Raw genomic sequence first — 13302 nt, 5'->3', positions numbered from 1 at the left:
TCTGACCGGAGATCTGCTCCCTGCTGAATAAGGGATTTCTCTATTCACCACAAGAGAATATGATTTTAAGGGCCATAATTTGAGCAAATAGGTGAACTTTAACAAGAGGCATCATACCTAAACAAAGAGAGCATTTGCAGATATTAGAACCTACTTGATTGTAACAAATTTGAGATAATGAAATCCTCTTCCTTGTTTTTGCAATTAGCTTGACTGTGTTTCTCTTGAAAATCTTTCAAGACTTCCTCAGTGTCATCAAGCTTTTTCTGTGAAAGAAAAATAGGAAGTGTTCTAAGTCAACATAGTAACACAAAAACACCTTAAATGTGCACATAATTAACTTATTGTATGCTAGCATTGGGACTATTTGTTCATACTTGTGTCATCTAGAGTTTATCAATCAAGTCCGCATTTGTTTACTAGTGATAAATATTCATGTAGGGAGGTATATGTGGGCCAAATATGGCATTTGCCTTGAAATGTATTTGAGGGCTTATTGACAAATCATTTTCATCACTAAAAATATCATTCTAAAACATACATTGTTCATTTGCCAAAAATGTCTGAGAGAATGTTGGAGTCACCAAGAAACCATGTGGATAAAATTCTCAAAGGTTGGAAGTAAAGATTTCTCTTCTGCAATCCAACAACCTTCAAGTGAAAATATTGCCAGACTTCAAATGAACTTCATTTGGCTTCCTACCATACTCACAAGCTTTGAAAGCTGATTGAAACTATTTTTTTGAGAATTGTAATATAGATGATATCTTTTATGTGAAATTAATGGATGGTTCTGAAAATGACACATTTTTTTACAAGGATATTTATATAAAAAAAAATCAGTTAATCCGCTAAATTTAACCCTTAAAAAATCCATGCACATCGATTTAGTTCCATCCATCCATTTTCAAATCCTGTATTTACTCCCATCAACCCATATTCAAATCCTGTGGGGGTGACTTTGCTCGTGCTATGTGTGGGACAATTAAGCACATGCCGTAAGTGTTCAAGGGCTAAAAACATCTGAGACAGATCTGCAAGTAGTATAATAAAAAAGTTTAGATATCCTAATCTTCAGTTTCTTATTCATGCTACAGTGGGCACTATTTGTTGCTATCAAACATGGACAGGCCGAGCCAATTGATGGTCATGGTTTTCCCAAGGGTAAGATGCAGTATGAATCTTATTTCCTTTCAAGAATCGAACTCCAATGTCAATTTCCAAGTCAATACAGAGTACACCAAGATAAAAATCCACAAGGACTTCTTTCAGCTGTTGGAGAAGCACCTGCTCAATTACTAGTGCAGAGAAGACCACAGCTTATGGCAAGTGGCCAACAATAGCTACACGGTAGTAGCAAAACCCATAGCCACAATAAATGCCTTTACCAATGAATTTTTTGGACTAACCAACTTTACTGATTAAGGTATAGATGTGGCAGAGTAGAAGGAGAAATCAGTCTTTAAGAATTTTATAAGAAATGTTCACAAATCCTTAAATACAAAAGCTTTCCCACAATTATCTATGTAAGAAACTTGGTAGGGATATTAGTAAAGATGGCATGATCAAAATTGTTATGAAAGAGTAGCATATAGCATTGAGTATAGGTTCACCCATATAAACTATAACTAACACTCACAAGAATAGAACCCACTCTTACTAGTGCTTCTTCTGTACCAACTTCTGAACTATTTAAAGGAGCCCACTTGCTGCATCAAAGGCTTCAATGACATAAACAAAAACCTCCACACCTTTTTGTAAATAGGATATCAAGAATTTAGTACGATCTCTATTCAGTATTGTGTGAGGGACTAGATATCAACAAGTAAGTAGATTAATGGTTCATTTTGTTTTTCACATCTTTCAAAGCACAATTTGTCCAAATTCTGAGGCTTTGAATAGAACAACCTCATTGGCATTGCATTTGCTCACACTGTTTTAGGTAGATAATACATTTGCCCACACTGTTTTGGGTAGATAATAGGGTAGATAATACACACGATGTGAACATAGGGATTATTTTTGGAGTACTTTTTCTCTGACACTATTTTATGGAAAATATACTGACTTTATCAAAAATTATTTGCCAGGCCGAATTTGCACCCATCCGAGGGGAGGGGAGGGGAGGCATGCAATTTCACTTACTGCCTTTGCACGCAAAGGTTTTTCACATCTTTCAAAGCACAATTTGTCCAAATTCTGAGGCATTGAATAGAACAACCTCATTGGCATTGCATCTGCTCACACTGTTTTGGGTAGATAATACATCTGCCCACACTATTTTGGGTAGATAATAGGGTAGATAATACTCACCATGTGAACATAGGGATTATTTTTGGAGTACTTTTTTCTGACACTATTTTATGGAAAATATACTGACTTTATCAAAGATTATTTTCCATGCCGAATTTGCACCCATCCGAGGGGAGGGGAGGCATGCAATTTCAACCTCGATTGCTGCAAATTTTACATGTTGGATAGTCTTTGCCAAGATGTTTATCTTAAAAAAATGTTATTTAAAAAAAACAACAAGCATTCAATCTCAAGATTTTCAATCTCAATTGCTTTGTGACTATGCAAATTGTGACTTTGCCAAGAAATTTATCCGAAAAATGAATGGTATTTACCAAACAAAACAACCATCCAATGCATCACACCATTGGTAATGTTCAATGTAAATTGTGCAACTCAAATTATTTTTGGTTTAGTATTAGTTTAGATATCATCCACTCATAGCATCATACCATTGGTAGTGTTCAATGTAAATTGCACAACTCAATTTATTTCAAATAAATTAGAGAAAATTTATAGCAATCAGTTCTATTCCATCTGCTCCCATGTAAAATGAGAACCATCAATATTTCCACATCTCAGTGGCCAGAATAGCTACCTTACTATTCCAATTGTTACATTTATTTTTTTAAGGTTAGCAGAACATTACATATTACATATGTTCACATTGTTCAACCAAAAATTATTTAGAAGCAAAATCCTCCTTCACAACCATTGACTTAACAAAAAAAAATTAGAAACATTGGTGGGAAATTTCCCATTCCAAAATACTGTATGAGATAATTTAATTAGGCCAAAATTACATAAATGCAAAAACATTTATATTAATAAATTTCCATACTATGCATGAAATATTTTAACTCTTATGAATTGTAACCTTTTAGTTGGGTTAACATACATGTTCAAGGAAATATTCTAGCAAGATTGTGCAATCACATTCCTCAATCTATTCACTAAAAAAAGTGGAGGGTAAAACCTAAACATAGATTTACTGATAAGGAGTAAAACCTAAACAACAAAATTCATGACCTTGCTGATAATGGTATGATGGTTGTGTGTGAGAATACCTAATCCAAATTCCAGACATAAAATATGTACTGTTTAGCAAAAGTGGGCACATATCAATTAAGCTAGTCCAACTCAGATATATATGTTTGATAAGATAGAAATTTTATATCAATTACACAAACAATCAAATCAGGTCAATGGGACCCAAAGGTACATCAAGCTACAATGACCATGTGGGAGTGATTAGGCATCTCCTAGAAGGGTAAATTACAGAGGTGAGTTGGACACCCCAAATTTCTATGTCATCCATCTCCTTTACGACTGATTAAATACTGTACAAAACAAAATCTTGTCGAATAACAGAGATATTTACATCTCTTTTTATTCTTGTCTTCCAAAGAATATCTGCACAAGTAAAACCTAGGCCCCTACATGAATTGGTGGAAAATTGGCCGTTGCTTCACTAGTGTGCTGAAGTTACTTAATTTCTAGTCTCGGCAAGAGAATTGTTTGAGAAGTTCTTGAAGAGTCCCGACTGTGAAGGATTCTAAGAAGAGAACGAGCTTCCCTTTTTGCTTTAGGAGTACTAGATGTGAGAAGATTATATAGAGAAGGCATTAATGATGGCAATCTCAACAAACTATTTACAATTTTGTCACTTCCACTGCAACACAATGATAGAAAAACAGAAATAAATTGTCCTTGCATTTAGTTGAAGATGAACCCAATCTTAAATGGTTGACTATTAGAGGGATTGCAGAGGTTTCACTAACTACAAGTAATCCTCTTAGCTCTCTTACAAGAACAGCCAGAACACCAACTACATATTTTCTAGTTTTTATCTAAGAATCCCTTTGTAGAGGAAAAACTAGTGCAAGTTTGGAGGAAGTGGAGTGGTCACATGGGAGATTTAGCATAACAGACCATCATGATGGATGTGATTTCTTAGAGAAATATTGACATTTCCTTACTTATGACACACTGAGTATGAGCAAGATTTGCTTTGATTTAAAAAGACTAGGTCCTTACTATCATGATAAATCCACAAGCACAAGATCTAAAATATAAAGAAGTCAAGCCAAAATAGAGTTGTGATCTGGGAAAACTATTGGGATGAAATCCAAGGTGTAGACGAGAAGAGTGACTGGGTGATTGAGAAATAAGTGTTGTTAAGAATAAATTCCTTATAAACATAGTAAAGAAACCTTTCATCACTGATCAACAACCAACGAACAAATCACATAGCATATCAATATCTCTCCAGAAACAAAGATCTGAGAAGGTGTTTGGAAGGATCAAACAACATCATAATGTATTAATGATAATCACAAAACCATGAACTAGCTACTTTTCTCAAAATACATTTGTCCATGTACATGGAATATATTACATTTGTCCATAAATTTGTCTCCCATACGAAAAACTGTAATCATTACATGTTGGGGAAAAATAAAACATTAACAGGTTCTTCTTTAGTGAAAGAACCATGCTATGATAGACCCCAGAAAAATGATAACAATAACCCATTCACACAATGGGGATTTATATTGATGGTGTTCAATGATTTCTGTTGCAGTGGATGGTGATCCTATGTCATATTTGACATCTACATATGTGCTTAAAAATGTTCTGGACATTATATCAGAGGTCATCTTTTCAATATCTGTAGAGCGATTGATGGTAAAATGTTGAAATTGACAACTCCAATTTATTACTTCCTTATGAAGAGGTTTTAAATTGTCCTTCAAAACTCGATAGATGCCTTTCATATGATTACATATCAAATCTGAGTTGGTGAAGACTTTAATATCATTGACATCATGTTGTTTTGCCTCTTTTAACCCTTCAACAAGGGCAATGTAATATGCCTCATTTTTTGGCGTCATTCCAGGCACTTCTTTCTTTCCATGAAATAAATGATTTGTTGCCATATTGTAAAGGACGAATTTAATAACTGCTCGACCTGGATTTGGAAAGTAGGACACTTCAATGCATAAACGCCACTTTTGCACCATTTTTTACACTTCAAAAACCTGAAAAATAAGATAACAATAAATTCATGTTAAACAATTAGACAATTATGTATTTACTAATACTCAACATGTTTTTCAATCATATATAATTCAAAAAATCAGATAATTTGTGTTCATTTACACTGCAAAACTTTCAATACCGGCAACTATTCTACAAAAGCCACATCTAGCAATCACCACTTTATATAGATGAAATGCTCATTATAGAACCCAAATACATCTATGAGTTTTAAAATAAATGATACTGAATTAGGCTTCTCTAGTTTTTGAATGCCATATGCAAACTCTAAAAATATTTATCCTTGCTGACTGCCCATACACCAAAAACCACATAACCCTAGAATAACAAAGCATTGTATAAGCAAAGCATGATTCATGTATATGCCTTATGTGTGACAGAAATTCCATTTGTCATATAACATCAAAATAAATTTATTCAGCCACTTTACATGAATGGTTCCTTCACACTACACTTGTTAAAGGTTGAACTTCACCAACAACATTTGGAACAAATTTTCTATTACAATTGGGGGATAGAGTAGACTCTGAAGCTATCTTTGGGTTGAAGTAATAGCACTCCACCACTCTCCTACCAATATTATGGGTAGTTTTGTGCTATTCCTTATGGATCATTGATGTCTGGGTGTCATGCCTTGTGGATCATCTTTGGGTTTGATGTGGTAGCATCTTCCTTAGTTCTGATACTAACATTGCAAGCAATTTCTGTGTAATGCCTTGTAGAGCATCTTTGAAATTGGCTCTGGCTTTGTGTTGTATTGAAAATTGTCACTTTGACATTCTACTATATGTGTGAGTTCATTACCACTCATACTTTCCTCCTCTACAATTCTAAAACATCAGTTCCTCATATCAAGTCTTGAAAATAAGAGAAAAGCTCTCAAAAGTTTTTAAAACTCTGGTTCTGCACTTTGTCTTTGTCTTACCTATGGTCCCGCATCTAATGGTCATGTCTCCAGTGCACCTGACCGAACTGTCTCTGTGTTAAAGGTGTGGACCCCTGTAAAAGTTAAAAAGGCACAAGTATACTCTGAAAAAACTCACTTTCAGTTATTTCTAGAGTCTTCTGGAAGGAATCTTGAGGTGGCAAGTTCACTCTTTTAAGGTTAATGTAACCCATACCTTAAGGAGCTAACCCCTTGATGTGAGGAGCTTATTCCTTTGAAGGAGGGTTCTATCCCTTCATAGGTGGAGTTGTAACCTCCTCCTCTACGCTATAAAAAGAAGCACTGAGTTTGTTAACTGGTTGAAGTTAGAAGCTTAGTATTTTTTGAGGTAAAATGTTGTTGGAACTTAGTCTTCTTTAGTTGAGTTTTTATGAGGAGAGATTACATAACTCTATGTATCTCATTTGGAAGAGTGCAAGACTTGTTAAAGTAAAGGAAATTCCTGTTTTGGAACCCAAGAAGAACTTGTTCAACATCAAGGCTGAAAAGGTTTTTCTCAATAAGCTGTTAATTCATTGTTTATTTTATGGATTCATTGATGACCATAATAGGCATGATTTATAATATTTGCTATGCAGGTGCTATTTAATGTTTGCTTGTTTGTGATTGCAAGTGTTCAAAGATAACTCTTTCGAATGACTGGAGGATGACTACTACGAACAAGCATTGGATCTAAGGTAGGATCTTAACACCTTTGTAGTATTTACTTATAAATCGCATATGTCTAGAGAAAGATAGGTTTGTTTGTCTGTTTGTTTCTAGACTATCTTTCGATTCTAAGGAGATCAGTCTTGTCTGCAAGATCGATTTATCCAGCCAACAAATTGGCAACTCCACTGGGGAGACTATTTGATTTTTGGTTTTCCTTTGTTTTGACTTGAGAAAATTGTTTTTCTGGTTTTTGACTGATGTATACTCGCTTGGGTAGCTTTCAAAAATATTGAAGTATTTTTGTTTTCTTTTAAGTTTTCTGGGGACCACACTTTGTCAGACAGTGCGGACATCTCCGCATTTTCCTTGAGTAAACAGTGTGGGATCGCACCTGTTGTTTCTGGAGCCTGCGGATCCTGTAATTTTTTTTTGAAAAAATTAAGATATCTTCTTCCAGTTAAGTTTAGGTTTGATTTAGGATTCTTAGTGTTTACCCAAATCTGTATTTTTCCTGTCAAAAATATCTTGTGAGTGACTTCTGATAGTATTTTTGTTTTGAATGATTTTCTAGAAGTTTTGCATGCTTGAAGTGGTTTTCACTTTGTCTCTGTAGTGACTCAAAGACTAGAAGCTTGAGAAACCTTAGATTACCCTGGTGTCTTTTTGCCTTCTTAATGAGTCTGACTTGGTTGTGAAATCTATCCTTTGTGAGAAATAGATTTAGTTTTCTCGTTGCAAATCTTTGAACAAACTTTGTTATAAGTTCTGAATTTCATTTTTACAAAAGAAAACATATCTGGATGTTTTTTGATTGGTTTGTTATTCTGTGCAAATGAATCCTTAGTTTACTGAACAACTAAGTAAAACGTCCTCAAAAAATAATTGAAGCTTTTATTCAATTAGATTTTTAAAGTTTTTAGATCTCAAAATTAGTTTTTTGTAGTTTTGAGTGTTTTTCTAGAACTTGTAGATCTCTTTTGAAGCAAATTGTTTTTTTTTGTAGTTTCGAGTTTTGAAAAGTGAAAGGGATTTATTGTGAGCATTAATTATTTGTCTCGTTTTGAGTTCTTATTAAAAAACAAAAATATTTTCTTTCCATTTCCATGTTGAAAGAAAGAATTGTTTCTTAAAGAATTGCATTCTCAAACTCTTTCTTTTAGCTAGAATTTCATTGAAAGAAAAACGAATTGCTTATCATTTTAGGTGCATTTTTTTTTAGTGTGTTTGGAGTCGATTTTTCACACCATCAAAGTTTCATTTCCATACCCATTGACTTAAAGAACAACCCATAAAAGCAACACTTAATTAAAATTGATCTAGTAATCTTTTCTGTTTCTAGGGCTCTTATCACTAATATAGCTTAGGCTAGTATCTTGGAGTAGGGAGTAATTAACTCTGCAAGATAGTTAAAACAAACAAATAGATACATCTTGCCATAGGAAATAAATCCAATTGTAATTGATACATTCTGGGAAACTTCTCTTAAAGGAGTCAACCATGAGATCATGTCCGAACCTTTGAGATGATCAATTCTGTTTCATTGGGAAAGATAGAATATTTGCGCGTATTATAAATGGTAAACCTCGGATTAACCATTTTCAAGGAGCCTGGGATCACTTGTTGGTAAACCTAGGATTGACCATGTCGAGGAGCCTTCAAGGGGATTAAGCTTTGTTACTGTGCCCTTGCGCATAGAATCAGATTGTAGAGTATCCCCTAGTTGTATTTTTTGTTGTTGGTAACCTTAGTGTCCATAAACTTAAGATTATTTCCTGAAGTGACGGTGAAGGAAAGATCTAATTATAGCTAGAGCAGACGTTGACTAGACTCACTTAGACTCTCTAGCGGGTTCTCTTCACTCGAGATGGTTTTGGGAAGAAACTTGTGCCAGTCTATTTCATTAAGTAGGTTGTCGGGGTAACTATTCCAACCGCCCTTTCTATATTAAACTTATACTAAGTTGGAACCAACTAGTGTTTTTAGTACGAGAAGTTACTGTTTGTGCATGGTTTGTACTCTTAGATTTTTTAGGCGTGTGATTCAGCTGTCTATTTCTTTAGAGACTTTAGGTGTTTTTATTGAAATTTTCTTTGTTTGCGTGTGATTAATTAATATTTAATCGTGGCCGAATTACCGAAACAATCTCGTAGACTTCAAGGGAAACCTCCTGAGTATACACCAATCCAACTTGAAAGGCTGCTAGCTCTCATATCACCTAGTGACAGTAGAGTTGGATCACCAGAAGCTGGAGAGTCATCTCTAATTGTTCATCCTGATTATCAAATACAAACAATAGAGCATATTCAAGAGCCAATTTCATTTTCCGAAGTTACTGGTAGTATTTCTCCTTCCAGTGAATTAGCTGAAGAACCTGAAATTTCTGAGCCTGACACTGAACCTGTTATTTTGGAACCATCTTCAGGATTTGTTACTCCAACTTCTAGTGATCCTAGTTCACCTAGGGTAAGAAATATCATTACTCAAAATCTTCCTTCTGGCCTCATTTATATTGAAGAACTTGTCAGTCCAAATGAAGACATAACTCTTCCCGAAAACCAATAGACTTTAAATCTTAGGGAGCATGAATCAATATTCTACAGTCCTTTCAGGAGTGACACTTGGTATTTATCATTCACAAATTTTTTAGAAAACCTAGGTCTTATTTTTTCAGCACCTCGAATTCCTTTTCATCCTACACCAAGAGGTTATTATCCTTCATCGATCATGTCAAGAGAGTCATATATGTTTTCCCAATCACCAGAAACATTTTTATATGGCGGTCCTTTTGTTCCTTCGGGGTACCAATCACTCTCTGGTACTTTTTCAAGAGCAACTCCTCGACCGACTAAACAAGAGTTATCATCTGGTAGTAATGGAACTCAAACGTTGAATGCGGAGCAAATCCATATGATGTCTGGTAGTATTTCAAATCCTCAACCTCAAGGTAGTCAGTTACCGCCTGGAGGGCAACCTCAAGGTAGTCAGTTACTGCCTGGAGGGCAACACCAAGGTAGTCAGTTACCGCCTGGGGGGCAACCCCAAGGTAGTCTGTTAGTGACTGGGGGAAAGCCCAAGGTAGTCAGTTACCACCTGGGGGGAAACCTCAAGGTAGTCAGTTACCACCTAGAGGGCCACCTCAAGGTTTTCAACCTTTAGGATAGTACATACCCCAAGGTCAACCCCAAACTCAGTATATTCCTCAGGATGCTTATCAACCCCAAATTCAGTACGTGCCTCACAGTTATCAACCTCAAGGTCAGTACCCAACTCATGGTTTCCAACCACCTTTTGGTCAATCATTTTTACAAGGAGCTAGAAATGTACTGCTTTATTATCAGCCCTATGTTCAACCAAGTTATGGTCCTCCACATGCACAACCTTTTATGAGTCCATACCCCAGAATGAACATGGTGTGGAATCTGTCTCAAACTCAACAGACTATGCAACCTAATGTGCAATTACCTAATCAACCTGGATAGCCTTTGGTTTCTAGTCCAACCCAGAAACCTGTCCAACCTACTGTTCAAATCCCTGCACCTGGTTTAGTTCAGCAGCTTGGGCCTAGCACACCTCAGACTTTGCCTCAAACTGCTGCAACTACTGCAGCTTCTGTTCAACCTACAACACCTATTTCTGGAGTATCTGTAGCTCTCGTTTCTACTATCCCTGCATCAGTGCAAATTCCTCAAGTATATGTGCCACAGTCAGGACCTACAGTTCAGACTTCGGTCTAGATGCCTGCAGGACAAGCTGGTACAAGTACAATTACCATAAGTCAACCGCAATTCATCTATCAACCGTACTAGGGACAGTATCAATTCGGTCCTACTATACAAAACCCAGTTTATCAGTATCAACCGTATCCTGGCAATACTTATCAACAACCTCAACCGTCAGTTACCATTTATTGCAACTTTGGATTTACCTGATTTGTCGCGCCTTACAATGAACCAATTTACCATCTTCCATATTGGTCGCCAATGCCTAGTACGTTTCCCAGTGATATCCTAAAATTTGAGGGTAATTCAGGCGAGGATCCGTCAAATCACGTTATGAATTATCACCTCTGGTGTGCATCTAATTCAGTCATTGATGATTTAATTTGATTGCGTCTTTTTCAATGAACTCTTATTGGTCTTGCTGCCAAATGGTACATTGAGTTACTACGAGGCTCTTTTAATAATTTCAATCAGTTAGCCATTGCTTTCTTAACTCATTTTCAGTTGCCTGTCAGATACGACAATGGCACAAAACTGTTAACTCCACTGAAACAATCCATGTCCACATATATTTCTGATCATATTCGTGAATGGTGACGTAGAAGGCGTTTAGTGAAAGTTTTCATTCCGGATCAAATTTTAGCGGAATGGTTCATTAAATCATTGTTACCCAAAATCACTAAAGATGTAGCTAAGGGAGGAGTTGTCACTAAAGAGCAAGTCATTGCTCAGGCTCAGTACCTTGACCTCGTCTATACGCAGTCAAGTACTTTACATGAAAAATTCCCTAATCTTCCAAAACACGGTCAAATAACTGCAGCTCCTTCAGGGTCTCATGCCGTTAATGGTATCATTGATTCAGTTAGAACTAAAAGTAAGAAGAAGTCTTCAAAGAATTATTCCCCTATAATAACTTTACCTGATTCCTCGAAAGGAGATTCTTCCGCTGAATTTTCTACCGACATCCATGTCGTAGAATCATCTATGACCAAATCAAAATCCGGTAGTAAAAAGAAGGGGAAGAAGAAAAACAAACAAAATTCAAAAGATAAAACAGATAAAAATGAATCTACTGATGAAAAACGGAAACCTCACTATCCTTGTTTCATTTGCAACGAGGATCATTTTACCAAAGAATGACCACATCGAGCAGAGGTTTCGAAATTCGTTAAAGGTTCTCAAATTCCTGCTGTCTTGAAGGATCTTTTTCCTACTCAAGATAGTAAGATGATTGGTTGTTCCTTGAATGCCTCAGAAGAACCCATTATGATGATGTCCCATGTCAAGATTGCGACGCGATCGTAAGATTATGGTAGTAAAAATCTTGTTGGTGATAAAGAAGCGGAATCTTCTAATTCAAACGCATCAACCACACCTCCTCCTAGTTCTGATCCACTACAGATCAAGAAACCCAACCGTGACTTAGTAATCTAACCGCCTACTAAAGGTGTACTTTGTAAATCAGCTTTCAATCCACATGTGAGAGCTGCTCAGAATTACAACATTGTTGAAGACTTAGCTATTTCCCCTTCAGTAATGTCATCTTTGGAAGTGCTGCAATGATGCCCAGCATAGCGTAAATTACTGTTGGCTGCTATAGGAGCTGTCGATATTCAAGATTTGAACCTAGTAATCTTCGATTTAGAGAATAGTACACCCCACCTACCTCATCAAATGGCTTTCCAGATTCCAGTTTTAGTCAAAAACAGACCTTGCTTTCGGACTGTGATTGATGAAGGGGCTTCTACATGTATTATGTCGATCCAGTGTTGGAAATCGCTTAGTTCTTCCACACTCAATCAGTCTCCGACAATTCTAAAGGATTTTGATGGCCGAGGGTTCCATCCTTTTGGTATTTTGCAGGATTTACCTATAGGGGTCGAAGGCAAAACCGTAAATCTAGATGTGGAAGTGGTTGATGCCCCTCTAGATTACAACCTTCTCCTGGGTCACAGTTGGTCTTATGCTATGACTGCTATTGTTTCATCGGTCTTTCAGCTTATCAAGTTTCCTCATAATGGAAAGATCGTTACGATAGACCAACTGACTTATTTCTCATCCGACCCGGCCTCTATAGATAGTATTCAGCACATCGGTAAAATGACTATCCCTTACAAGGATGTTGGCATAGGTTTGATTAAAAATTCTAGTTTACTGGGAACTTTTTCCTTCCCTCCTCCTAATGTATCACCTTCTATTGCAAATATTCATATGATTTCATCAAATACTATTACTTTTGATGATCCTTGGATCGTACCTTCTGATTCTGAGGTGGATTCATTTGATGGCGCAATACCTTTGAGTCCCTTTGAAATTGCATATCAAGCTGTATAGTCATTTTCTAATTCTTGTTCAACCAAAATTGATCCAATGAATGTGGTCCATGGGTAATCATTTTCGATATCAACCTCCGCTACAACAACACTTTCTAATCCTATTCATACTGATGAGCAGATTCATGAACTTTTGTCTGTTGATGATTTACCATGGGAAGATCTTCATCATCGATCTTCATTTTCACCTGATCTTGATCATTTTGAAAATGAATTTTCTTCTATTTTTTCTACTGACTATGTCAAAGAACAACAAAATCCATTGCAATATTATAATTCTGAATTAAATTTGGAAAATATC

The sequence above is a fragment of the Pinus tabuliformis genome, chromosome 5_1 (genome assembly GCF_031772625.1).
Source record: "Pinus tabuliformis cultivar Carrire ecotype Pingquan chromosome 5_1, CPIR1, whole genome shotgun sequence".
Classification (NCBI taxonomy): domain Eukaryota; kingdom Viridiplantae; phylum Streptophyta; class Pinopsida; order Pinales; family Pinaceae; genus Pinus; species Pinus tabuliformis.
Note: the sequence above shows the minus strand (reverse complement) of the source record.